Source organism: Myotis daubentonii, chromosome 18 (assembly GCF_963259705.1).
Source record: "Myotis daubentonii chromosome 18, mMyoDau2.1, whole genome shotgun sequence".
In the NCBI taxonomy this organism is placed as follows: Eukaryota; Metazoa; Chordata; class Mammalia; order Chiroptera; family Vespertilionidae; genus Myotis; species Myotis daubentonii.
Genome location: NC_081857.1, coordinates 34,890,780 through 34,914,327, shown reverse-complemented (window position 1 = coordinate 34,914,327; position 23,548 = coordinate 34,890,780). Strand labels below are relative to the sequence as shown.

Below are 23,548 nucleotides of genomic sequence, written 5' to 3'. Positions count from 1 at the left end.
ACCACAGAATGAGCTTGGAAGAGGCACCTGAGCCCCAGAGGAGAAGGGCAGCCCTTGCCAACACCTTGATGTCAGCCCAGTGAGACCCTGAGCACAGCATTGAGCCACAGACACTATGCCCAGACTTGTAACCCACAGACACTATGAGGTAACAAGTCGGTGTTGTTTACAACACTGAGTTTATGGCAGTTCATTATACAACAATAGAAAACTAACACGGAATCGACAAACAATGAAGTAAGTGCTCTGATGGAGCGAAGTTGCAGCCTACCTGGTTGGTTGGTCCATCCAAATCCATCTTCCCCTTCTCTCCCCTAAATGCATGTCAGTTTTGTTCAGGTAGCCACTCCTCGCCCATGCATTCATGATCTGATTAACTGTACTCCTAGCTCCAAGTGAGGGGCTGGTTGGTCTAAAACAGGGTTGCTCAACTTTAGCACTGTTGACAGTTTGGCCTGGATAATTTGGGGGGGGGGCGGGGAGGCGTAGGGGTCCTATCATTGTAGGGTGTTTAGAAGCATCCCTGGCCTCTACCAAATGTGCACCAGTGGCATATGCTTTCCCTGTCCCCCACGGTGACAATCAAATGTGTCTCTAGATATTGCCAAGTGTCTTTGGGGAGAGGGTTAGGGAGCAAAATCACCCCAGTTGAGAACCACTGATCTGAAGGTAAGTTCACCCACCTTGCTGATGATTGGCTAGAATAGGCATGTGACCACACTGGGGAAATGAGGTGCAAAAGAGAGTTTGGGGAGCGGTTCTGAGAAGTGGTCCTCCCCTTTCCAGGAGGGTTTCTGGAAGTAACTCTTTTTCTCTTTCTCTAGATGTGGTTCCGGGAGCGGCCGCAGCCATCTCGAACCCAGCGTGGCGATGAAGCCAGTCCTGAAATCTGCCCTCCCTCTAGACTGCTGGTTATGGTGAGCCAGTTAATTTCCTTATTGTTCCAGGCAGTTAAAGATTATTCAAGAGAGCTCGAGGGGTAGCTGGTTTTTGCAGCTAAAGTTGCCTAACTTGTGCCAGTGTCCAGGGTGCCAGCGAAGTCCAGAGAAAGATGCATCTCAGAAGCTGAGTCAAGACAGACAGAGAAGAGAGGGGGGGCCCAGGAGAGTATGGTCCTTAGAGTGCCTCATGCCACACATTTTTTAAGAAGATCTACTCTCTTAGCAGCTGTCAAATATGCAGTCCGGGGCTATGAGCCGTGGTCGCCATGCTGTGCGTTACATCCCCATAAATTTTACAACTTTGTACCTTTTGACCCCTTTTGCCTATTTCCCCCACCCTCCACTCCTGCCTCTGGCAACCACCAAGCTGTTATCTGTATCTGTGAGCTTGGTTTGGGGTTGGTTTGTTTTCCTTTGTACATTCCGCAGACCAGTGAGATCATCCAGCATTTGTCTTTGTCTGTCTGACTGACTGCTCTTAGCATAATGCCCTCAGTCTGCATCCATGTTGTCACAGATGGCAAGATTTCCTTCTATTTATGGTTGAATGATATTCCAGTGTGTGTGTGTGTGTGTGTACATACGTGCGTGTGTGTGTCATTTTCTTTATCCATTCATCTATCGATGGACACTTAGATTGCTTCCATATCTTGGTTATTATAAATAATGTTGCAATGAACATAGGAGTGCATATATCTTTTCGAATTCATGTTTTTGTTTTCCTTGGATAAATACCCAGAAGTGGGATTGCTGAATCAAAGGGTAGATCTATTTTTTTTAATATATTTTTATTGGTTTCAGAGAGGAAGGGAGATGGAGAGAGAGATAGAAATGTCAGTGATGAAAGACAATCACTGATCGGCTGCCTCCTGCAGGCCCACTACTGAGATTCAAGCCCCCGAACCGGGCATGTGCCCTGACCAGGAATCTAACTGTGACCTCCTAGTTCATAAGTTGAAGCTCAACCACTGAGCCACTATTTTTTGATCTGTGGGCTATTTTTTAATCTTTTGAAGAAGCTCTATATTGTTTTTCATAGTGGCTGCACCAATTTATAATCGCACCAACAGTGTACAAGGATTCCCTTTTCTCTACATCCTCGGCAACACTTGTTATTTCTAGTCTGTTTGATAATAGTCATTCTAGCAGGTGTAAGTTGATATCTCACAGTGGTTTTCATTTGCATTTCCTTGATGATTAGTGATGTTGAGCATCTTTTCATTATCTGTTGGCCATATGTATGTCTTTGGAAAAACATCTATTCAGATCTTCTGTCCATTTTTTTAATCAAATTGTTTGTTTGCTATTGAGTTGTATGAGTTCTCTATATATTTTGTATATTAACCCCTGATCAGATATATGATTAGCAAATATTTTCTCCCGTTCAGTAGATTGCTTTTTCATTTTGTTGGTTGTTTCCGTTGCTGTGACGAAGCTTTTTAGTTTGATGTAGTCCCACTTGTTTATTTTTGCTTTTGGTACTAGATCACATCACATCTTTGATCCTAACACCACCCCCGGAAGAATATACTATTATCCTCAACTTACATCTCAGGAAAGTCAATGGCTTATTCATTGTTACAAGGCAATGATGAGTCCAGATCCAAACGCAGATCTTCTCCTGCCAGATATACCTTTCCCCATATTCCTTTAAACCATGACTTCCTTCTCATCATCCTCCTGCTCAAAAAGATTCAACCCATTCCACTGTCTCTAGAAAAAAGCTCAAACTAAGGAGCTAAGGAGTCAGCGTGTTCCATAAACTTGCCTCTACTGCTCACTCCACAATCTGTGGGTCCTCTCCAGGTGGGCCTTCCCTTGGGCTGCCCCCTCTGCAGAAATAGATGATTGTTTCTTCTCCACTCGTTTCAGTCCATTACTTCATAAAGTCCAAGTTTATTCCTGAAATTGTGCAAAATAGCCCTAGTTGTCAACGAGGTCTCTGCCTCTTACCTCTTAGAGCATTTCCTAAGCTCACGTCACCCGATGTCCTCAGGCTGCAGCCCATGGGGTCCTAATAGTAGCGTCCTAAAAGCACTCACCAGTCTAGTCCCCACCTGCGTATGGAGACCCCATCACCATGTACCTTCTCCTTCCCGTTCATCCTCACTGAGGCCTTCCTCTTGGGGAGCTTCACCCCATTTCTGCGCGCCCCTCACTGTGAGAACTCCAGCGTCTGCCTTCTGATGCCCTGCCTCTCAGCCCTCCCATTCCCAGAGGGGCCGGGCGTGGTGACCCACACCCAAAAAGGAAGGTCACTCCTGCTCACCTAAAGGCCAAAGCAGCTTTGCTGGTGCCTTCGCTCATCCATCTCACACCCCAAGGACAGAGTCCCAGAAAAACAAAAACAAACCAACGTCTTCGGCCTCCTCCTGCCGCCCTTTCCCTGGTGGGACTCCGTTGGGATGAACACGGACCCCATGCCGCCCCCTCTCTTCTTTGTGTTTCTCGAAATGACATTCGCCCTTAGGTTGTGGCTGGTTACTCTGGGCCAGGCAGCGTGCTAAGCACCTGACAACGTACCTCGTTTAATGAGCACTTGGTAGGGTAGGTATCCTTACGTATTCATTTTTCAAAGTAGCCTCTCATAGCTCCAGGAGCTTAAGAAACTCGCCCAGGGTCACACAGTTCCTCAGAGTCCGGCCTCTCATAAAGTCCTTGCTTAACCAACAATATGCTGCCCGAGCTACCCACGGCACAGCCTCCCCTGCCCCCGCCAGGCAAAATCAAAAGCCCTTTCAAATGAACTCATGCAAAGCTGCTCCTCAGGCACCTGCTCGCAGACGCGCTCGGACGTGCTGCATCCGCTGTTCTAAATCAGTGCTGACGCGCCCTGCGTGCTGACTATGTGCCCGGCACTATTCTAAACATTCTGCATTATTAATGCATTGAAGCCTCGTGACCACCCTGTAGGGTAAGTATTATTATGATCCCCCATTTCACGGATGAAAGCAAAACAGCAGCACTTGAAAGGACACAGCTCCTAAGTGGCAGAGCTGGGACGAGGACGCAGGCCGCCTAGTGCCTGTGCCCACCCTCTCACCACCCTGCCACTGATCACTGAGCACCTACTATGCTCCAGGCACTGGACCGGGTCCTCTCTTACATTTTCTCTAATCTTCCCCACATTCCTGCAAAAAGGTTACATCCTTAGTTTTACAACCAAGGAGCCTGAAAGTCAGAGAGATTACATAAACCTGCCGAAGATCTTGGTTAGTAACGGTAAACATCCAGATATCACCAGCTCGAGAGGCCGTCTTGTCAAATCATTTGCCTTTTCAGACACATGATTTTTCTAGAGCCCCAACCCGATTCTCCCCTCCCTCCTCCCAGGGTCTCTCTGAGAGCTCTCGCTGGGTCTGTGTTCTGGGCACAGATAGGAGGAGGAGAAAGATAAAAGAAGGTGGTGGCTGCCAGCTGCAGCTTCAAACAAAATAGAGCCACATTTACAAAGGCGCCAGGGCTGGTTGCCTAGCAACAACTGTCTGCCTCCCCAACCTGCTCCGTTCCATCCTTACCCACCACGCATGACACACACCCCTTGGCCTGCAGTGCCCTCTGCGACATCTCCCTTCGAGGCCGCCTTTGTTCATTTTAACCTGATTTTCTGAGCAAATGCTTGCAGCTGGCAACTTGCAGGGAGTCCAGGAAATAAATGTGTCGCGCAGATGGCCCTGGGGCAGGCGGAACAGAGCTGTCCGCCCCGCGCGGCCCATACCTTGGCACTCACAGGTTAGCCAGTGCTGTGGGAAGGGGAAGGCCTCATTTCAGGCTCTTTGTCATCTCCCTAAAGGTTTTTCGTCTTTTTCTTTTTTAATTTAAAGAGTTTTGTGTTTCGCATATGTCAGGTCCTTTAAATAGTTCCTTGAAATAAAAGTTTAACTGGAATAGAACTAAAGTAGACTGTCTGGACTTCTTTTTTCATCTTATCGCCCATGTTTGCAGTTAAGAGGCTCTTAAATTTAAACTTATCTTCAATTCAGCCAGCCCAGAAGGCCTTGGGGCTATTTTTGTCCTAGAGTCTTCAAGGGAGGTCGGACAAGGCAGAATAGACATTCTCTGAGCTCTTCCTTCAAGCCCCAAGGCCAAGGGGGCAGTGGCTGTGCAGCCGCGGCCAAGCCCAGCCGTCGTCTCTGACTTCGCAGCCAGCAGGTGATGCTGACCGGGAGCCAGGGCTGCACCGTCCCTCCCAAGGGCCCCTTTGTCCATAGCAGGAAAGAAAAAACATCAACAGTTACATTTGACAACTGAGCTGGTATGAAGACAAATACAATCCAGGCTGGGTTCACTAGCAGATGCCTTTATTATTTGTAGCGTTCTATGTTTATTCTTTTCTGATGTTAAACGACACTGAAAGGATTGCGGGTCCAGGCCACTGGGCCGAGCGTGCCTAATGGATAAGATGGCCCTGCTGCCAGAGGTCCAGCCCTGTGCTCAGGGCCCTGAGGCTGGGGAAATGGGAGGTGTGGCCTGTATTCAGGCAGCTCCCAGCCAGGCTGGGGAGGAAAACAAAGGCGATGACCGAAATCACAGGCACTCAGCTTGGCAGCCACCAAAAAGTCATCTAAGCCCCTTTCTTGAGCAGTTGCCTCTCACTTAAAGAAATAACGCACTTTGAAAACACAGAAGATTGATAAGAGTCCGGAGAGGTGGGAGGTGGCTCTGGCAAGCACGGGGGTAGATTGGATGTTGGGGTTAGAGAAAGTCAAGGGGGATTTCTGGGTTGGGGGCTTAGGTGACCATCTACATAGACAGCACATAGAGAAAGAAGAGGCTTGGAGGACGAGGCAGTGAGTCTAGTGTCAGGCAGGTTACGTTTGAGATGCCTTTGGAGGGTGACAGGCAGAGACCAGGGCTGCCTGACTCCCCACCAGTCCCATTTCCCCACAAGTGGATACGGATGGAGAAATCCAAGTGTCTCGTTGCCTTCATGGGCGCGATGCCCAATTGGACACAGGGACGAGAGCTAGAGTCTGGGGTGCTGTGGCAGATCATGGCCTCGGACATCCACTCTCCCCCTGAAGGCAGCTTCCATGAGCACATGCAACTCCCTGCCTTGTTCTGGCCTCAGGAATAGTTTTGAGAGAGTTAATGCCCTAGAAGCAGCCCTGACCAGTCAGGGACAGGAAGTTGGTAGATCCATAACCCAGCTTCTTCGTCCTTCAGTTGGGATAACTCTAAGGCACGTATTACACAGTCTCCCAGAATTCCCCAGTGAGACTGGGGTCCTAGAGTCCTGGGTGAGGCTGGAACCATCCTGGCCCCACCTTTCTCAGATGAGATGGTTCTTTGGGTGAAGGGCTGTGTGGCCAGAATCAGTACCAGGTGCCATCTGCAAAGGAAGGGTTGGCATTCTTTTTCGTTTTATTTTTTTTTAATATATTTTTATTGGTTTCAGAGAGGAAGTGAGAAGGAGAGAGAGAGAGAGAGAGAGAGAGAGAGAGGCATCAATGATGAGAGAGAATCATTGGCTGCCCTCTGCACATCCCCCCTGGGGATCGAGCCCACAACCCAGGCATGTGCCCTTGACCAGAATCGAACCTGGGACCCTTCAGTCCTCGGGCCGATGCTCTGTCCACTGTACCAAACCAGCTAGGGCGACATTCTTGTTTTGGGGGGGTTTTTTTGTGTGTTTTTTTTTTGACATTCTTAAGCTCACTCATTTCAAGTGTGTATTTCAATGCATTTTTGTGTATTGATAGAACTGTACAATCATCTAATTCCCATCACCCTAAAGAGGAAACTAGAGCCCATTAATCGTCACTCCCACTTCCACCTCCGTCCCTAGGCAAACACTAATCTACTTTCTGTCTTTATATTTTCCTATTTTGGACTTTTTGTATGAATGAAATTATATAATATGTGGTATTTTGTGTCTGGCTTCTTTCACTGAACATGTTTTGAGGTTCATCTATGTTGTAGCATATACTGGTACTTTGGTCTTTCTTATTCCAAATAGTATTTAATTGTATGGATAATGCTATACTATTTATTCATTCATAAGTTTTTTAAAATTAATTTTCAGCTTTACTGAGGTATAATTGACAAAAAAACATAGTACATGTATAAAGTGCACACGACGAATTGACATATGCATACTTTGTGAAATGATGACCACAACCAGATTAATTAACACATCCACCACCTCACATAGTTATCTTCTTTAAAAAATAATCCATTCATCAATTGACAGAGAATGAGAAGTTTCTGTTTTTTTGAGTATTGCAAATAATATTGCTACTATGTGTATCTGTAAACACGTTTTTTTGTGCTAACATATATTTTTATTTCTCTTGGATAGATACGTAGGAATGAAATTGCTGAGTTGTGTTAGACTTTTTTTTCCTGTTGATTTTTAGATATAGAGGGAGGAAGAGGGAGAGAGGGAGAAACATCGATGTGAGAAACATCAATCAGCTGCCTCCTGCACACCCCAAATCAGGAATCAAGCCCAGAAGCTGAGTATGTGCCCTGACCGGGAATCAAACTAGCAACCTTTCAGTACGTGGGACAACACCCAACCAACTGAACCACACTGGCCAGGGCTATTTGACTTTTTAAGAAACTGTCAAAATGTTTTTCCAATGTAGCTTCACCATTTTACATTTTTACCAACAATTTATGAAGGCTTCAATTTCTCTACATTCTCAATAACAGGTATTGTCATCTATCTTTTTTATTATAGCTATTCTAGTAGGTGTGAAGTAGTATTTCACTATTCTAATGACTAATAGTATTAAGTCTTTTCTCATATGCTTTTATTGGTCATTTGTATATATTTTTTCAACGTGTCATCTTTACAACAGACAAAACTATTTTAAAAAATAATTTGTCAGTTAGCATTGGACATGATCATCTAGATCACATCTGATCAGCATGGTATGTAAGAAATCTGGTTGCCTGTGACCCATAACCTGCACTTCTACAAATGCAGGCAAAAAGTTGGGCTGACTTTTTTAGCAGCCACATTACACCATAGCCTCAAATTAAGCCTGTGGTCAACCAGATATCCCAGATCCTGTTCTCATCGATTACTGTGGACTGGGTTTCTCCCGTGTTCTATTTGGGCAGTTGATTTTATTGAGCTTCATTGTGGGAGCTAACATTTATCCCTGTTGAATTTTATCTTGTCAGTGTAGACCCAATATTGTCACCTGTGAAAATAGTTTTTTTACGTAAATCTGTCATCTTCCTTTACCTACCTGGAAACACCATTTCTGATGCCAGGGTATTCAAGAAGTGAGGTTATTTTAGGCATTACGTTTTTTTGTCTTTTCAGAATCAAAATGAATTCTTACTTTTCCATAAGCAATCCAAAGACTCAGTTATAACACATGAAATTTTTTTTTTTTAAAGAAAAACACACCTCAAAAATAAAAGACCTACAAAACACTGTTTTTTATTGTTCACAATCAATACAGGAACATGTCTCTAGAAAGCTGCTAAAAGCAAGCGCTGCCATTACACTTGGCTGCATGGTAATGGCCAGTTGTAATGAATTTATGTTTTAAAAATGAGATTGATGCCCTGATTGGTTTGGCTCAATGGATAGAGCGTCGGCCTGCGGACTGAAGGGTCCCAGGTTCAATTCTGGTCAAGGGCATGTACCTTGGTTGCGGGCACATCCCCAGTAGGGGGTGTGCAGGAGGCAGCTGATTGATGTTTCTCTCTCATCAATGTTTATAACTCTCTATCCCTCTCCCTTCTTCTCTGTAAAAAATCAATAAAATATATATTTTTTTTAAAATGAGATTGATGAGAAGAGAAAGCATATGCAATGTCATTGAAATGCAAACATTTCATATGTAGGGTATCCTGTTACATTTAGAGTCTTTCTAATTTTACTCTCAGTGGGAATTTTTCTGGAAATACTGGAAGTGACTTACTGTCCCTTTAAGCACGAATTATTTTACCCATAACCCACTCACATCCCACCTCTTCCTTGAAGAGTCTTCGGGTCTCCCCAAACCACTCTGAACTTCTCCCAGTCCCAAAGCGGAATGGAACCATTCATTCTCCTCAGTTCACAGCGTGTCTTTCTTGGTTTGCACGGGGCCTGCCTTTGTCTTATTTTCTCCTGTTCACTCTCCATCCCCAAGCCCCCTTCCCTCCCTTCAGTTCAACTTGTTGTTTAGATAAATGTGCATTTATATGAACGTGTTTCTATGTCCATGTTTTCGAGTTACATGAATACTGTTGTGCTATGCATCTTATCTTGTTTCTTACTTTCGTCTTCCGACATGATGCTTCTGGGAGGTGGCACGTGCTCCCTCGGGCTGCTTGCTGCTCCAGCAAATGCCCAGGCCAAGTGTACCTTCCCCTTCCGTGCTCTTCCGCATGGACCCTCGGGCTGCCTCCCAAACACTCCCTGGACATCCATGGAAATTTCCTGGACCCACACTGTTCTTTATGCTGCTCAGAGAAGCCGCCCATAGAGAGAAGTGTCCTTTCTCCTTACGGACAGTGTCTCTGAGGTCTGTCCCCAGGAGGCAGACTGCTGAGTCATAGGACCATGCATACACAACTGCACTAAAAACTGCCAGGCTGTTCCCTGGAAGAGCTGCCGGGTGAGCCTGTCCACGCCAGGAATGCAGATGTTCTGTGTGGACTCATTCTCGCCAGCCATTGGTATCGTCCGATTTAGGCTGCTGCCAGTGTGAGGAGGTGAAGTACGTTCTCGGTGGTGCCTCACTGGGCTCGTCTCTGATTGCTGGTCAGATTGAAATCCCATCTCCTCATGTGATTAGCCACTGAGGATTCCTGTTCTGTGAAATGCCTGTGCACATCCATTGTTTGTTTGTTTTCTCATTGATTTCAGAGAGGAAGGGAGAGGGAGAGACAGAGATAGAAACATCAGTGATGGAGAGAGAATCATTGATTGGCTGCCTCCTGCACGCCCCTCGCCCCCCTGGGGTTTGAGCCTGCAACCTGGGCATGTGCCCTGACCAGGATTCGAACCGTGACCTCCTGGTTCCTAGGTCAACACTCAGCCACTGAGCCATGCTGGCGGGGCTCCATTGTCCTTTTTTTTCCATCATTTGTTTCCATCTTTTTATTGGTGTCTCCAGATAACCAACTGTTTTCATCAGGGTTGTTGTTGTTGTTTTAAGTTGTGAGAGTAGAGACTCCCATGAAGACCACCCCTAGCCCTGGACATCCTAACGGAGCCCAGGAAACACGTACTCTGAGAATCTGAACTTTGCTGGTACAGGAGGAAGCTGCTGTGGCTGGTGAGATATTCTTCTTGTGCAAAGAGATAATTTGACAAGAATCCCGAATAGTGCCTAGAGCTATCCGTAGTCAAATGCAAACATTGCACATTTCAAAGTCTAATTGAAACAAATTGGAATCTTCTTGCGTTGTTATTGTTCATCTTTCCCACTAAGCTATAAGTCACATAGGAACAGGGACCTGGTCTATGTCTCTTGTTCACGTGCCTACGTGGGTCCCATGCACAGGGTGGATCCTCAATGCGTGTCCTTTGAATGGATGAAGGGAGCCTACACCTATCAGAAAAGAAGCAATAGCTCCTTGTTTCTTCATATCACACATGGGCATCAGCTGACCTTTGTGGCCAGTGATGGAGCTACTGGATGGAAGATGCTATAAAACGCTTTGATGGGGCAAACACTGCTCAGTTAAGTGGCTTCTCAATGAGCACTTTGAATTGATTTGCCCGGAATTAAGCAATAAACAGAATAAACACACATTGTTCCGGACCTGACTTCACCCCTGGTCTCAGTGAATCCACACATGCCTGAGTTTATCTTTCTGATAAATAGTAATCTGAGAGATAGAGCCCGTGGAAATGGTCTCGAAATGAATGAGTAATGCAACCGGTTACAAAGTTCTCAAAGAAAGCTTGAGGATATCTCATTCTCTTGGGCTTTTCTGGCCTCTGTTCACCAGTTGGTAGGATTGGAGGGCAGGATATATATAAAGTAATAACTGGTTGTTCTGTTTTTTTCTTTGCTTCTACCCCTCTCACTTTATTTTTTTGAGGGAGAGAATGAAGAAGATAGGACTGGAAAGGTTGCAGATGTCTAATGAAAGCATAATTCTTTTTTTTTCTCTCATAATAACACTAAAACTATGAGGCAAACCAGTAGGGGGTGTTAAAGATAAAATTACCACTCAGGAATCAATGGAAATGTAGTTATAAGCAATTATTGCATGTTCTCTGTGTCCCCGGTAAACGGATTGACCTTTAAAGATAAAATTGCTCTTGATTGTTTTTTAAACCTCACTTTCTGTGCTTCTGAGATTGTTTCCAACTGTTATCTGTATATTTTTTTAAAGCTCCAAATGGACCCAAATAATAGTAACCCAAACTTCTTGTATTATGAACTTTCCCTTATGTTTTAAAAATATTCATACCTTACCATGAATAAACAAACCATGGTATTGCTATACAATGGAATAGTTTGCAGCCATTAAATCGTATTTTAAAGGATATTTTGAGATATGGATATGCTCATTAACCTTATATTAAAAAGCCAGGACACAAAACCACATATAGAGAACATTCTTTGTGTTTGGTGATGCTTAAAATGATGATTGCAGGATTATGAGTGTGATTATGGGTGAGTTTTATTTTCTTCCTTATACTATGTACCTATTTCTCTGTAATTTCCAAATTCTCTTCAATAAATGTCACTCTTATAATCAGAAAAATATTATTTAAATGCTCATATATCTTTTCAATAGAATTTAATTTGTCTTTAAGGCATCTCTTGAGGTAGGTAGGAAACAGACACTTTTTTTTCTCATTTTAAAGTGGATATATACCGAGGCATCATAAAGTGTCCTGCCTCAAGTCACATCATTTATCACATAGAATTGGAGTCTGAAAGAGGAACCCTTACATAAACCCTGGAGAGACATGCACAGGGCTGGTCCCTTCTCAGAGCCTCTTGGTGGCTGGCTCTCAGGACGGCCTCCGTGTCTGCACTGATTGCCCCTGGAGGAGACCCAGAGAGGGAGTCGTGGCTCCCCTTCCCTGGCTTAGCTCTCTCCAGCCTGTTGTCAGAAAGGAAGAATCCTGAAATGTATCTTTGGATGATCATGATTGTTAAATAACCTGCTCGATCTGTGAGGTCATTTCAGATTACCAATGCTGTTGTTTGCTAGATTCCTGGAAGCCTAACTTCAGAATCATAGGACTCTTCTCTCCTTGAACATTTCTGAAGAATAGGGACTGTGTCTATTCCTTTCCAAAGAGTCCCTGCCAAATTCCCAATACAGAGTTATTCCCCTTGTCATGGAGTCGTTCTAAATACTCATTAACTCACTGTAACCATCAGCCTTGGGACCTTGTACCCTGAGGGCACCATGCAACATCTTATTAGCACGTGAGCTGACTCATTCCTCAGTGTGGGATCTCTAACTTTCCATTTGGACAATGAATAAATCTTGTGATTTACTTTTTTATTTTTTATTTTAAATAATTTTTTGTTTTTCAGTTACAGTTAACATATAATGTTAGATTAGTTTCAGGTGTATACCCTAGTGATTAGACATTATATAACTTACTAAGTGATCATCCTGGTGATTCTAGTACCCATCAGACACCACACATAGTTATCACAATATTAGTGACTGTATTTCCTGTGCTGTGCTATACATCCCCATGACTATTCTGTAACTACCAATTTGTACTTCTTAATCTCTTTACTCTTTTTACCCATCCCCTTAACCCCCCTCTCATCTGTCAGCCATGAAAGTGTTCTCTGTAGCTATAAATCTGTTTTTGTTCTGCTTGTTCATTTATTTTGTTTTTTAGATTCAATTGTTCATAGATATGTATTTATTGTCATTTTATCATTCATATTTTTTTTAATCTTTTTTCTTCTTAAAGAATGCCCTTTAACACTTCATGTAATACTGGTTTGGTGGTGATGATCTCCTTTGTCTTTTTCTTGTCTGGGAAGTTCTTTATATGCCCTTCAATTCTAAAGGATAGCTTTGTTGGGTAGAGTAATCTTGGTTGTTAGTGCTTGCTTTCTATCACTTGAGTATTTCTTGTCAATGTCTGCTAGCCTGCAAAGTTTTTGTTGCGAAATCAGCTGACAGCCTTATGGGAGCTCCTTTGTAGATAACCAACTGCTTTTCTCTTGCTGCTTTTAAGATTCTTTGCCTTTAACCTTTGGCATTTTAATTATGATGTGTTTTGGTGTGGGCCTCTTTGAGTTTATCTTGTTGGAACTCTCTGTGCTTCCTTCACTAGGTTAGGGAAGTTTTTCATCATATTTCAGGTGGTTCTGAATGATGGTTGTTCTGTAGTTTAGTTGTAATTTTGATGTGATTGCGGGAGGAAGTGGTTGTGAAAGCAGTGCATTTACCTACCCCACCATCTTGACCGAAAGCCTCTGTGATTTACTTTCAAGAGGCTCTTTTAATGTTTGGATGTGTCAAATGACAACTCTTTCTTTTTTTTAGTCATGGCTCTTGATAAACAAACAAACCAACGAACAACAACAACAAAAAACTACCTGGGCTCATCTGTAGAAATTTGACTTTAACTGGCCCCCAGGGGGGCCCAGGCATCGGTGTGAGTTTTTTAAATCTCCTTTGATAATTCTAATGCTCCACCAGGCTTGAGAACTACTAAGTTAAAGTTTGAATTTTTGCCCTCTGACATATTTAGTATCTGTGATTATTTGATACCTAGTTTTTGGTCAAGAATGCAGCAGCCATTTATAACACAGATCCCATGGGGAAGATCAGGTTTAGGATTTTCCATGTGCGTTCCAGAAATGTACTGCAGTGACAATCAAGTATTGTTGGACATTTTATATTTATCCAATACCCTCAAAAGAAGCACTTAGAAGAGACCTGTTTCTGAAATCGATGCCGTAGTTCAGGAAGGATGACTTCCTTGCAATATTGAGGCTTCTAATCCATGACTGTTGTTTATCCCTGCATTTATTTAGGTCTTGTATCAGTCAGGATCCAGTGAAGAGACAGAAACCAGACCTGTGATTTCAACAGGGAGAATTTAATATAAAAACTTGTGGACTGATACAACTTAGTAAAAAGGTGGATACCTACTTAAAAGGGTAGATGATTCTAAGGTTACAGAAGGGGCAACTGCCAAAATCGGCTGCTACCTCTGGAGCAGAGGGATGGTGAATATGTGAAGACACTCGGAAACTTAGAAGGGCTCCTTCTCCACTGCCAAGGCTGAGATGCAGACCTCTTTGGAGAAGGTGTGGCTGCCATGGAATCATGGGGAACCACCAGTGATGGAAAACAGCAGGGTGTGGGTCTCCACCGACTACAGGAGTGGCCCACCACTGGGTAAAGGAGAATGTTGCTGGAGGACTTGGCTGACCAGCTGGTCCTAGGACCTCTGTTGTGGATAGAAAAGGTGATAAGGGGTATCAGTTGCTCATTCCAAACCTCAAAGAGAAAATTGTCGGTATTTCCCCAGACTTGTTTTCTTTATGTTTTTAGAGGCTATGGACTGTTGGAGTCCAGCCACAGCAGGTCCAGGGGTTCCCAAAGGTGTGGAAGGAGTCGGTGAAGAAGGAATGACAGGGACACAGCAATTCAGTTGATCAGCAGCCTAGCCAGGTTCTCTAGCCAGGATCTCTAGCCAGGTTCTGTCTTTTATTGTCTTGTTACATCTGTATTTATACCAGTTGATTTTAATCCTGTCAATTTCTATTCCAAAGGTTAGGGCGTTTCTTATCTCCATTCTAGGGAGTAAAGATTATGTAGCTTAAGGGTGATTGTTCATAGTTAAAGTGATTAACTACCCACCTGGCATTTAATTAAGGGGTTTTATTCCCTCCCTAACTTCAGGGAAAAATGTTTCCCCTACCTGGGGAAACAACCTTTCTCGGAGAGGTGACCTTGGTTAAAACACATAGCACCAAGAAGATGAGCAAACATATTAAGAACAGTATGCCATATATGCCAGGTCCCTTGAAACATATGCTGTGCAGATGTTTCTTCCCTGCAGTGACTGTGTCAAGCAGCAAGGATGGACTGGCTTCCAGCAATGGACAACACGGGGGGGGGGGGGGGGACGATCCCAGTACCATTCTACAAAACCCAACTTTGATTAGCAGTGGGAGGCGACTTATTATAAGAAAGGCAGCCTTAAAAAGGAAAAGAAGGGCCCTAGCCAGGTTGGCTCAGTGGACAGAATGTCCGTCTGTGGACCGAAGGGTCCTGAGTTCGATTCCGGTCAAAGGCATGTAATCTCGGTTGCCGGCTCCTCCCCAGCCTCGGCCCTGGTCGGGGTGTGTGCAGGAGGCAGTCAATCAACGTGTTCTTCTCACATTGACAGTTCTCTCTGTCTTTCTCTCTCTCTTCCACTCTTTCTGAAAATCGATGGAGAAATATCCTGGGGTGAGGATTAAGTAAGTAAATAAGGAAAAGGAGGTTACCTGTGTTGAAAGAGGGGCAGTTTTGCTGCTCAGCCAGCAGTCCTGGCCCCTAGGACACTGGGGCTCACTGGTCCCTCCAGCCTTCCTCCTGCTGGAACTGGAATCAGTACCCCGACCCCCTCCCCATCACTCTGTTCCAAAGCATGGGGTCTGGTTTCCTGCCCAGTAAGCGTGGACCCAGATGTTTGAGAGCAGAGTCTGTTCTGATTGGCGATTTCAGAGGAGCCAAGAGGAGAGGCTGTTCTCTGCAAAGGCAGCGATGCGCGTGCTGTGACAGCAGAGAGGGAAACAGGAGTGGGCGAGGGAACACGGAGATGGGAGACACTGTCCATTTGGCAAGGAAGAGGGGAGTCGGCGGCAATAACGCTTCAGAGGCTGTAAGAGATGAGTGACTCGAGATCAATATCAAAAGGAACCTATTAGGCAGCAGCTAGCTTTGAAGCGGAATTGGTGGGTGAAGTTAACTGCTTCTGGACAGAAGACTGTACATTAAATAATCTTGTGGCACCTTTTCAAATGTAGGCGAGTGCCTTTTGTTGGCTAAGAAAGAGCTCTAAGTGAACCTGCTGGGTTTGGAACAGGCTCCGGAGGTGCTTTGGCGACCTGGGACCCCCAGGCCCTGGCCCCCAAGCCTCTGGCCTCCACATCCTCTCCAGAACGTCCCTTCTCCATCAGCTGGCAGGGGGAGGAGAAATGTCTGAGGAGGGTGGAGCCAAGATGCCATGGTGAGGAGCTGAGCAGTGTCACTCTGGAGTCTGAGCAGACCCCACACAGTGATGGGGCCCAGGGGACCTGCACTGAAGAGGGAAGAGGCTTCCCAGGAAAGAAACGGGGGGTGGGACGCTCTCCCTGAGCCTGCAAGAGATTTTAATTTAATTTGACCTTGACACCATTTTGAGAAAGGAAAGCGTCCTTGAATTCTCTCAAATTCAGAACAGTAGAGAGAGTATGTGTGTGTGTGTCTGTGTGTGTTCAAATACTGCTCCCTTGAGAAAAGTGTGAATAGGGGGACTTTAAAGATGAATCTATGTGAGTACCCAGGGCATCATGGAAAATTCTATTTTAAAAGAGCTGCCGCGCCTTTAAACGACATGTTTTGGATAACCCTCATGTTTTTTGTTTGGAAGCAAAACATTTCTGTTCTTAGCTTTGATTCTTCTCTAGTGATCCCAAAGCGAAGGAAACCACACGATGGCCTAGAAAGAGAGAGGGCTTGGGGCTTCCTTGGCAATTAAGCAGGGGCTCCGTGACTCGGGAAGAGCTCGGCACCTCCCAGCCTCGGTGCAGTCTGCAGAAGAGGCGGCCAGACCCGCGATTTGCGGTGCAGAGTTCTCATGCCATAAGCTCAGTCCTTGGGAAACCCACCCTGCCTGTGCTCCGCTCCCCTCCCAGCCGAGAATCAAACGCTGCTTGCGCCAGGCTCCTGATCCCATTCAGTTCCGCGGCAGACAGACGTGTCAGAGGCGTGGGAAATGGACTCAATGGAAAGTTCCAGGACTTGCCTACGACCACCCCAGCTCCCAGCAGTTCTGTTCCTTCCAGATCTCCACCTTGCCACCCCCCCCCCCCCCCCCCGCCCAGGTCGCCAGCTCTGTCTGTGCATGTAAATGGAAACACACTGGTCAGCCAGCCCTGCCTAGCCATTGCGTGCACAGCCCCTGGCTCGTCTCGGTTCCTTTGCTCTTGGTCTGGGGGGCCTCTGAGGTTGGGAACAAGGACCACAACGTGATGGTGTCTCCCTACGGGGGGCAGGAGTGGATGCCCCCCCCCCCCCAGGAAGCTTCAGAGAAGGGGGAGGCGTGGCATCCAGCCGGGAGATGGATGGACCTGTGCTCTTCCTCCCAGGCTGCCCACCCTGAATCCTGTCGGAGAGCAAGGTGACTTCAGTCACACATATTCCATGACATGGGTGTCCAAACAGGAAACCGAAGGGACCTGGCTTTTTACTTCTGGTTTTGTTAACATGCGGCTGAGAACGGACAAGACCGACATGACTGCTGAAATCCTAAACGCTCTGCACCCCAAGAAATGGACCTGCATGGAGCGAGCCTGATACGAGCGAGACAGCTTTCGCTACTTGGAAGTCAAGGCTTCTGCAGGCGCGGGAGCTGCGAGCCTGGGTTTAGAAGTCAAGGCCGACCTTAGCTGACACTTCCCTACCTGCCAGGAGCCAGCGACTCGAACCAGGTGGCCAGCTCCAAGCAGAATGCAATTACCCGGATGTTTCTTAATTTAAAACTTTAGCTTCACCCCTTTTTTTTTTCTTTCCCTTATGAAAAATGAGAGGGGGAGCAAATGCACTGAGTCCGAGTGCCGCTGGGCTATGAGATGAGCGGCCTGCAGCGCGGTGCCTGGCCTCCTGGGCTGCTCCCAGGAACAGGAGGTCCTGGCACCCCCCCCCACCGCCCCCCCCCCACCCCGCCCAGCTCTGTTCTTAGGAAGCCATAGAATGGCTCCTCTCTAATTAGCCATTGCTTTAGCAGATGGTCTTTCTTTCTTTCTTCCGTTTTTTTTTTTTTTTTGAAACATGGATATTCAGACTTCTTATTCTGAAGGTGAAAATCTCTGGGCTGGGCTGGCACTGTCATTTTTAGTGGCTTTATTTCCCTGGCCCTCAGCTGTGGTTTGGCCATAACCAGATCAGTGTAGACAGGTGGAGGTTTGACCGACGACCTCTGCCCACTCCACTCCTGCCCTCTGGTTACTGCTCACGCTCACACTCACGCTGGCTGTGATCCGGAGACACGCCCACGATGGGCGAGGAGGTGGGCGGGGGAAGGAGAGCCAGCCCGAGGCAGACTCTGCTCTGCCCCCTTCTCTACACCTGTCTCCATGGCTGCCTTCAGCCTTCCCTGGGCCTTGTTTCTTGCAGGCTGAGCAGGTACTTGAAATCGAGACAAACCCTTGTACTTTGGGAACAGTTACTATGTGGCAGATAATTGTTAAGTTCTTCAGTGTATCAAGTCTGTTGGTCCCCATAGCAGCCGAGGGGTATCATTCCTGATAAAATAGATTCCAAAGCCCAGCCATGGTGGGTGACTCAGTGGTTGAGCGTCAACGCATGAACCAGGAGGTCACGGTTCAATTCCTGGTCAGGGCACATGCCTGGGTTGCAGGCTCGATCCCCAGTGTGGGTGTGCAGGAGGCAGCCGATCAATGATCCTCTCTCATCATTGATGTTTCTATCTCTCTCTCTCCCTCTTCCTTCCTCTCTGAAATCAATGAAATATATAATTATCTTTAAAAAATTAGAACCAGCCAGAGAAACCTTTCCAGGTGTGCAGGCAGAGCTGACCACGTCTTCTTTCATACCCTTATGATGTGCTTCATAGATGTAGCATCTCTTGCTGGGTTACTCTTTGCATGTCTCTCTCTCTCTCTCTCAAAATATATTTTTATTGATTTCAGAGAGGAAGGGAGAGGGAGAGAGAGATAGAAACATCAATGATGAGAGAGAACCATTGATTGGCTGCCTCCTGAACACCCCACACTGGGGATCGAGCCTGCAACTCGGGCACATGCCCTTGACCGAGTCGAACCTGGGACCCTTCAGTCCGCAGGCCACCACTCTACTGAGCCAAACCAGCTAGGGCTGCATGTCTCTTTTAAGCCAGATGCTGAACTATTTAAGGGAAAAGAGTGTGTCTTGGTCATCTTTATATGCCAGCATCAAGCGTGGTGCTAGGCTCAGAGGAGATGCCCGATAGTGGCTGTTCTGGATGTTTGCCTGAACTTGCTCTGACAGTGTGGGGTACCAGAGGCGGGGGGTAGTGGGTTCTTGCTGAGAGGGGAAGAAGGAGAAGGAACCTTTCTTATGCGCTTTTCTGGAAGGGTCCGCATGCAGAACCAAAAGGGCAGCCTCCAGGGTAAAACCTAAGCTGTTAGCGATGAGCTGTGCTGGGAACTGCTTCTGTGCCTGGCCTTCTTTTCGGTTACTTTCTACTGCTGTTCCAAAAACTCCCCAACTTTTATGAACCAAACCACTTTTTGATGGTTTCATATCCTCTTCTCTCTCTTTTTAAAAAAACGTATTTTTATTGATTTCAGAGAGGAAGAGAGAGATATAGAAACATCAATGATGAGAGAGAATCATTGATCCGCTGCCTCCTGCCCGCCCCACATGAGGGGATCGAGCCTGCAACCAGGCATGTGCCCTGACCCAGAATCAAACCGTGACCTCCCGGACCTCAACCACTGAGCCACACCGGCCAGGCTGTATCCTCCCCTCCTCACGTGGCTTTTCACCTGCTGACAGGACAATGGGCCAGTCCCTGAAGCCCAGGGTCCCTGCAGAGGCCGCTGTGGACGAGGACTGTGCTCAATAGGACCAGCTCCCACAGCACTTGCTCAGTGGTTTTGCAGGGAAGGTTTAACAGCAAGAATAGCAAATCCATCCCCTCCAATGGTAGCACTCATTTCCTTAGTGCGCACGGCTGTGTCCCCTGGGACCAAGACCAACAGGTCTGATGAGGGACCTCCTGCCCCGTCCTCTGCGTCAGGCTCGTCGCTGGGTCGTGAGTCCACCTGAAGCCACGTCTCTGCTGTTCAGATTTTCAGTCTAGATTCCTTCTCTGTTGCCATGTGAGTTTTGTTTGCAATGTCCCCATGGTTGTTGACTTGAAGAAAACACACGGTGAGTTTTGACATGCCAGGATGCTGTGACATGTAAGAGTGTGTAGGATTGGGGTTGGGGGCTAGAAGAAGTGTATGAGGGGAGAGTGCGAGAAGACCCAATCCTGGCTCTTAATTTCAGCACCTGATGTCAAACACATGTGAAACAACTATCATTGTTGTGTTGACTAAGGCTGCTAGCAATAAAGGCAAATGGTGGAGGTAGCTGTTGGGTTAAGGGAGGCGGAGGAAAAGGCTGAGGACTTGGCTGTGTGGTGGGTAACAGCCCCCGGGACAGGCTCTAGGCCAGTGATGGTGAACCTATGACACGCGTGTCAGAGGTGACACACGAACTCGTTTTTTCGGTTGATTTTTCTTTGTTAAGTGGCATTTAAATATATAAAATAAATGTCAAAAATATAAATCTTTGTTTACTATGGTTGCAAATATCAAAAAATTTCTATATGTGACACGGCACCAGAGTTAAGTTAGGGTTTTTCAAAATGCCGACACGCCGAGCTCAAAAGGTTCGCCATCACGGCTCTAGGTCAAGCATGTGAAACGCGCTCCTTTAGGTCAACGAGGCATGCGGCCTCGAGTTTGCCATGCTTGCTCTAGGTCAGTGGTTCTCAACCTTGGCTGCACATTAGAATCACCTGGGGATCAAATCCTGATTTCTGGGCCTCATCCTCCAGGAATTCTGTTTCTTTGTTATGGGGTGAGGCCACAACATTAGTAACAAACAGAATTTCCGGAGGATGAGGCCCAGAAATCAGGATTTTAAAAAGATCCCCAGGTGATTCTAATGTGCAGCCAAGGTTGAGAACCACCGCTCTAGGAGGTGAAGGCTGACTTCTCTAACATTTCCGGAGGCAACACTTGAGGGCCTCAAGTCATTAACAGACAAAGTACAATTAAAAGAGAACTGGTGAGTCTTAAAGGGGGATTAAGAGGTGAGTAGCATATGGAGTCTGAGGGAAATGTTACAGGAGTCAGAATTACTCAGCTGGCAGGTGTCTGATGGTCGGCGGTGTGCCTGGACCTGTGCCCTTGTCTGCTGCTGGGCAGGAGGACACAGATGGGCAGTGGTGGGATGGACAGTGGCAGGGAGAACTCAGGTGAGCAGCACTGGCTTTAATTCAGCGAGAATGGCGGCTGAGTGGCTTTCTGAGGTAGCTAGGAATCGTAGAAGATAAAGATGCGTGCTTAAGTGCGGCCGGTGTGGCTCAGTGGTTGAGTATCAACTCATGAATCAAGAAGTCACTGGTTCGATTTCTGGTCAGGGCACGTGCCCGGGTTTGGGGCTCGATCCCTAGTAGGGGCGGACAGGAAGCAGCTGATCAATGTTTCTCTCTCATAGGTATTTCTATCTCTATCCTTCTCTCTTCCTTTCTCTCTAAAAAATCAGATTGTTTCCATGCTAGCTCTGGGCCAGAGACTTCCAGCCTTCCACATTCCTAGCTCATTGATCTCCCAAAGTTTTGCCTCCCACGGAACATGCTACCTGGGTGTAGACACCAACTCTTATTTTCAAGCCCTTAATTGCAGTGGTGTGTTTATTCAATTCAGCAAGTACTTATTCAAAGTGCTAGCATTCTTGGCTCAAAACACTGACTTGCATCATATTTTTCATACAACTGCTGACTCTCTTCACAATGACTGGGTCAACCCTCCATGGTTGTGTCACACCTTCCTTGAAGCCATCCGCACTTGGCGGCCTTGGGGTCTCCAGATGCTGCTAAAGGTCTCTAGGCCAATCCCTTCATGGTGCCCCAAGTTCGGAGCTTCAGGAGAGCTGATAGGAGGCAGATAGAATAGAGAGGCCGGACTTGCCCCGCCCCCTCTCCTAGAAGCTCTGTTTGTCCCTGGCACTGCTTCTGGGAGGCCGAGAAGGTGCCCCAAAGCTCTGCCACTCTCCTGGTTTTCTCCCGTGCCTGTCACTCCCTGAACTGCAGTTTCTTCATTAAGAAAAAGAGGGGCCTGTTTGATCTTGAAGGTTCCATCCAGAAGCCTCCCCCAAGAGGGGGGAAGAAATCTTTTCCAAGGACTTTTGCCCCTTTGGTCTTTCATATTTCATAGTAGCTCTCTTGCCTCTGAGACCTCTGCACCTCAGTCCTGTATTGTCTTTTAAAGCTATATTTGTTTTATTGATTTCAGAGAGGAAGGGAGAGGGAGAGAGAGAAATATCAATGATAAGAGAGAACCATTGATCGGATGCCCCCCACTGGGGAACCAAGCCCACCACCCCAGCATGTGTCCTGACTGGGAATTGAACCTCGACCTCCTGGTTCATAGGTCGACGCTCAACCACTGAGCCACGCCGGCTGGGCACGAACCCATGTGTCTTAATTCCATAGGCCTGTCCAAAGCTCCTCATCACAACCAGGCGGAGCTTCTCTCCATCACTCATTTCCATAAAAAAGTTGGCAACTCCTGATTCTTTATTTTTTCCCTTCACCTCTTAAAATTAGCCCTCAACTCCTACCAATAGCCCTCACTCCTGAAAACACCTCTGAAGACTGCCCAGAAGTACCTAGACCAGCTGTTGGCAAACTCCGGCTCGAGAGCCACATGCAGCTCTTTGGCCCCTTGAGTGTGGCTCTTCCACAGAATACCACGTGCAGGCGTGCACGTACAGTGCGATTGAAACTTCGTGGCCTGTGCGCAGAAGTCGGTATTTTGTGGAGGAGCCACACTCAAGGGGCCAAAGAGCTGCATGTGGCTCGCGAGCCGCAGTTTGCCAACCACTGGCCTAGACCATAACACGTAGGGGTAGTGTTTAGAGAACACTTCAACTTCCAGGGGGCCATAGCGAGGCCCTGACTGCTGTGCTGAAATGTCTTCGTTGAATATGTTTCTTTCCGTAGAACTGCTGTGGGAAACGGAAAACTTATCCAAGACCCCAACAGCGGACCGGGATGCTCCCCTGGAGGGAGGATCAGTTGTGGCGGGAATGTCTGTTGACCTGCGAAGGGCGTTTCGATGAAATGCTGAGTAGACAGATGGACGGAAGTGGGAAGAAAGGGCTCTAGCCGAGGTCGTCTTGGTCGGAGGAGAAAGGCGTGTGGGAAGCTTCTGCATTTGTGAGGACAGCCGTGTGGAAAGCAACCCCTCTCCCCCGCACCCAAACTTCACTGGTGCTCCGCTCAGAGACCACTTTCAGAAGTAGGAAGCTGGCTTCCATTCTGCAATGGGGAGGCCAGGCTTTCCCCATCACTCGCTGAGTGGTCTTGTGAGAAGAAAGTCCGCGATCAGAAAAAAAAAAATAGAGCTAAAGCCCTTTACCTTCCAGACGTATGAGAATCCCAGGGGACTTTACATGTAACAGTATCACGCGGCGGCAGAGGTAAAAACTCAGATTTCCGTGACCATTTCTTCACTTCTCCCCACTGTGAAACACAGAGGGTCCTGGGAGGACCTTCAGTGGTCGTCAGCTGCCAGGTAATCAGCTCTAGAGACAAGGGCAGTGGATGCCTTGATCTACCAGGGTTGTATTGTCGAATGAAGAGGGATCATTTTACTTATGGAGAAAACAGAGATCAGCTGGCCGGAGAAATCTACGTTGTTCGCTTTTGCTTTCAACTTCTGGTGGTGGTTCTT

The 23,548-nt window shown here is 46.7% G+C and overlaps 1 long non-coding RNA gene across 1 annotated transcript in view; it reads left to right on the top strand.

The window, feature by feature from the left end:
* Positions 1 to 22,918, top strand: part of LOC132220348 (uncharacterized) — a 33,454-nt gene extending 10,536 nt beyond the window's left edge. The window contains exons 3-4 of the long non-coding RNA XR_009449768.1: positions 825 to 917; positions 22,816 to 22,918. This is a non-coding gene — a long non-coding RNA (uncharacterized LOC132220348). The remainder of the gene's footprint in view (positions 1 to 824; positions 918 to 22,815) is intronic.
* Positions 22,919 to 23,548: the final 630 nt, after the last annotated feature.